We start from the raw sequence: 5,000 nt of genomic DNA, 5'->3' as shown, positions 1-5,000 counted from the left end.
GCCCACATTCCGAATGGGCGGTGGGCGGCCACGCACAACAGTCGCACCTTTACTGCCTTCACACCTCCACTGCCTTCACACCTGTTCGTCGCCAGATCGATAGGACTTCCTTAATCATCCCTAGATGCCCGCTGCCACCACAGTAGCACGTTGCAGATGATGGTCGATACGAACTTTGCAACTTGTTCAACAAAAGAGCGTTGGCAACGGCAGCATGACAATATACTCATTTCCGGCGCCACCTCCACGGTCACTATTTCGTTATCGTCATAATCTCCTCCACTCAGGTAATTCCGCCTTTCCGCTTATCAATCCAGCTTTTCGATTTTTTTTTTCTTTTAGTATACATCATATTGGCAATAATCACTTTTACGATAAGTACCTTCATATTTATATATAACTGACACAGCTGCCTCATTCCTGACAGCTCCTTAGCACTCCACCACTTCAACTACACAACTTCCACGCCGTGACGTCAGACGCCAGCACCCGCAAGAGCAAGTCCGTCACCAGCTGATGTCACACGCCACGACAGCAGCCGTCTCGAGGGGGCTCCGGTAAGCGCCTTGTACCACCACCACCACTCCCAAGGCTGTACTAGCGAGCGACGAGCGCAAGGCGAGGAGTCTCTCCATCAGCTGGGGCCTGAGTGTGGGTGGACCCAGACTCACATTCAACTTTCTCTGCCCTCAGCCCACACTCACTACACTTCGTGTGCCCGTCCCCCACACCCCTCGGCTCTTAGGGCTCCGCGACATGCCATAACCTGACATGACGGAACGCACAATAGCATCTCGGCTAATTACGCATCGTACAGTGTATTCAGCGTATTCAGAGGGAGAAATTGGCGAAGTTTTATGAAGTCTTCGACCATTTCCAGTTCAATCGTTCACACTCCCATTAGGTGACTAATTTCGCTTTTGGCGCATACATATTCCGATGAGGGTTCCCCGCTATGTTCCTCAATGATATATATCTGAGATACTATACATGTGGTGACTAATAAACATCTTTTATTAAACAATCATTCCTCTTTTTAACATCTATGGGTGGGAGTTCATGACTACTACGTTTCACTTTCATCATCAAAGTCGATTTTTTATCTGAATGAACTTGATCACATGGGTGCTATGAGAATAAATGCACCTGATGTGGAGGGCATCTGAGGCCCTAGAAGGTCATCAGTCGTAAAATATCTCCATTTACCAAAAGACGCGAAAGTAAGCAACCATCAACTCAGTCTCAGGAACCACCCATGGCCGGAGTTGCCACACGCCACCGACGGTACAATTTCGCATGACCGTCCCGTATACGGATGAATATTTAAGAACAGGTGCACTCACTTGGATTGTGAAAGCATGTCCAACACATGCCTGGCCTGCTAAACCCTACTTGGAAACGGTATAGAATGTCTGTTTGCCTCCGACAAAACACACATTGATTGTAAGCGCCTTCGGCATCTGACGCAGCCACACGCATAGAAAATATACCACGGAATTAAATTCATAAACAAAACCTCTCGTTCAAACTCTCGTCAAATCCTTCTGCGGGCGGCGTCATGAACTAGCCAGGACACGTCGCAGTTCCGCGTCTAAGTAACCAAGGTAACCTAATCTACTCGCCATTAACCGTAACCTGCTCTCGAAAACTATCACTAAAAGTGCCACGTGCAAAGGTTAACCTTAAACTACAAATATGGAAGAGAGCAAAATCAAACGCTGAACTGGATAACTTTGAAATACCGAACGCTTGGGGCAAGCAATCCTAATACACAAGGTGTTGACCCCAGGAAAACGGATAACTTTTTTTAATCTATTTTTCTGGGCGCTGTAATTGTTCATCCTGCGGCACATTGTGTGCGTGATGAGGTCTCTGGCCAACTGGTTGTGAGGTTGCATTACGGCGACGAGCGGAGGCGGCGGTGAGTGGCGAAGTCTGCTCGACGATAAAGCATGACATGCAGAATGGAGCTCGACGTGATGGCGTGGCGATCAACGATATGTAGGCTACACCCGAACACGCCCGTCCGTGTGTGCCTTTAACAGCCGGCGATGCAATTCAGCCAGCCCTTTCGTGCGGCCGCGGGAATACGACTCCAACCACTAGCGGCTTGGCAAACGCTTTGACAACGCTCATCACACACCCGAAGCTCATCTCACCTCAAGTCGAAACACTTTCCCTTTCTTCCCCTTACTTTTCTCTTATCTCCTGTCTCCCGTTCTCTTTTGCTTTCCCTTTTCAACTCCATCTCCATCTCCATTTCCCTTCTCCCCACTCCTCCCTCGCCCCCATAATACATACCCTTCCCCTTTTCTCCCCCCACCCCACACACACACCCTTTCCTACAGAAGGGACAGGGTGAATGGCTCTACCAGACGTCCGTAGGTTAAGCTAGGAAAGAGGGAGTCTTGTAATGCCTCCACAACGTCTGCTCTACACCCACCTGCACATATGAGTGGCTATACAACTTTACCTGTCGTTGTATTCTGCGTGTTACATCTCGGGATGATCACTCACCTTTAAAGAGAGAGAGAGAGAGAGGACAAATTAGCAACATGATTAAAACAATTAACATCATTCAAGATTATGCACGTGAGCGTGCTTCATTAACATACAATAAAAAACAGAGCTTCAAATTTGGTGATCAAACTAATTGCACCAATCATACGTCCAACACAAAAATAGTGATGATAATAATAATAATATTAATAATAATAATAATAATATTAATAATAATAATAATAATATTAATAATAATAATATTAATAATAATAACAATAATAATAATAACAATAATATTAATAATAATAATAATAATAATAATAATAATAATAATAACAATAATAATAATAACAATAATATTAATAATAATAATAATAATAATAACAATAATAATAATAATCATAATAATAATAATAATAACAATAATAATAATAATTATTATTATTATTATATTTATAATAATAATAATAACAATAATAATAATAATAAAAAAACAATAATAACTACAACAACAATAATAATTACCACCATCATTATCAGATACATAATAATAATAACAATGATAATCAGCTACAGTATCAAGAATGGCAAGTTCAACCAGACTCCCCCCCCCCGTCCTCCCCTCCTCACATGATACCCGATTCATCATCGTCTTCATTCATATACATGACAAAGACCCAGTCCTTTCTTCCTCTCCTCCGTATGTGTGGACGATGCCACCCACCGCGCTGGCCACACTCGCCCGCACCCACACCCACGACCACACATCCAAATACCCGCCCTGTAATGTCCACGTAGCAGTTCCGCTCGCGGGTCCTTCGGCAGAGCCGTTTTCTATGCACTTTGCGCACCGTGGCTCCCTCTCGCTGACTCGCGACACACGCAAGCAGTCGCCTCATTTTTTCTTCTTTATCTATATTCTTTTACTCTCTCTTCGTATCCCTATCTACCCTCTTCCTCTTATGAAACGTTTGATTTTCATTGTATTCCTACCCTCTTTTTGTTTCTCTCTGCGCATATCGCACTCTTCTCTCCACACCATCTTCACCCTATTTATTCTTCTCTTCTCCTACTCCCCTTTCTGCTTCTATCCATGTCCCTCTCCGCACCTCTTTCTTTTCCTTCAACCTGTCCCGTTGGTTTTCTCTCTATCGCCCTCCCACTCTTCCCACCTTTTCCCACAAGTAAGAGCAATCCTTCAGCCGCCCTCGAGAGTACTCACACTACTCCGCCTATCCACTTTAACCCAAACTCCTCGATGCGATTTTGATCCAATTCTACCAACTTACAGCTTTTCGCTTCTCTCCTGTTTATTTTCCGTTTACCTTATCCCCGTATCCCACCTCTCTTTAGTCTCTTGTCTGTGTGAATCGCGTTAAAGAGCTTTGAAGGAAAAAAAAGGGAATTTATCTATTCGTTTTTTTCTAAGTGAGTGTGCGTCATTCCGTCGAGGGTCTTTGCTAAGAAACAATAACGCATTTTTTCCTGACGTCATTTGTCCTACACGTGCATAAACAAATAAAAACATAAACGAAATACTATTATCCTTTCACCAGTCCCATAAAACTCTCAAGACTAAAAACAAATACACAATGAAATCAGAGACAACGTTATAAACAAAAGACTGAGAAAGAACAAAAAAAAACAAGGAACTCCCTAGTCCTGTTACGTCATCAACCGCACAATGATTCGATAGGTCACCACAGAACACTATCTTTTCGCACCATAAAAGTCAACCATATTACCCAAACTGAAAACTTGTTCAACGATGATTAAGACTTTTCCTTCGAGCCAGGTGAAGAAAAACAAACAAATAAACAAACAAATAAATAAATACATAAATAAACCTACTGCGTCCTCTGCTGTCAACACAACCTTCTCAAACATGGTAAAGGAAAAAAGGTCACAAGAACAAAATACAAACTTTTTTCTCTCCTCCTCAATAATCCCACCACCTGTTCCTCACCGGGGAAATCACAAATGTAAGTCGCGTCTAATAAAATATCGGACTTTCACGAGAAAAAAAGTCTTTCCTTAGTACTGCGGTCTACCGGAGTACCCTTGGATAGACTTTGGTGGGGCAGGGAGATCAGGAAATCAGTTTGGTGAACGAGCGAGCGAACGAGCGAGCGAGTAAGTCAGTGAGTGAGTCAGTGAATGGGTGGGTGAGTGAGTCAGTGAATGGGTGGGTGAGTGAGTCCGTGGGTGGATGAGTGAGTGAGTCCGTGGGTGGATGAGTGAGTGAGTCCGTGGGTGGATGAGTGAGTGAGTCCGTGGGTGGATGAGTGAGTGGGTGAGTGAGTGAGTCCGTGCGTGGGTGGGTGAGTGAGTGGGTGGGTGAATGAGTGAGTGAGTGGGTGAGTGGGTGGGTGGGTGGGTGAATGAGTGAGTGAGTGAGTGAGTGGGTGAGTGGGTGGGTGGGTGGTTAGGTAGGTGGGTGGGTGGTTAGGTAGGTGGGTGGGTGGGTGGTTAGGTGGGTGGGTGGGAGGCGTTGGTAG

The 5,000-nt window shown here is 44.4% G+C and overlaps 1 protein-coding gene across 4 annotated transcripts in view; it reads right to left on the bottom strand.

The window, feature by feature from the left end:
• The window catches only part of Evi5 (ecotropic viral integration site 5), a 55,893-nt gene that overhangs the window by 36,201 nt on the left and 14,692 nt on the right, over positions 1-5,000 (bottom strand). Inside the window, exon 1 of one of the 4 annotated variants that reach the window (XM_043005745.2) lies at positions 511-610. The exons of 2 other annotated variants lie outside the window; for them this stretch is intronic. The gene's annotated coding sequence lies outside the window, so the exon portion shown is untranslated. Of the gene's footprint in view, positions 1-382; positions 611-5,000 lie in introns of those variants that run through there. One more of the 4 variants, XM_043005735.2, reaches the window with a different exon arrangement.

Source organism: Penaeus japonicus, unplaced genomic scaffold (genome assembly GCF_977035675.1).
Source record: "Penaeus japonicus unplaced genomic scaffold, GWHDUDI00000001_assembly GWHDUDI00000012, whole genome shotgun sequence".
NCBI classification, from domain to species: domain Eukaryota; kingdom Metazoa; phylum Arthropoda; class Malacostraca; order Decapoda; family Penaeidae; genus Penaeus; species Penaeus japonicus.
The sequence above is the reverse complement of the archived record's forward strand: the minus strand, read 5'-3'. Positions and strand labels throughout refer to the sequence as shown.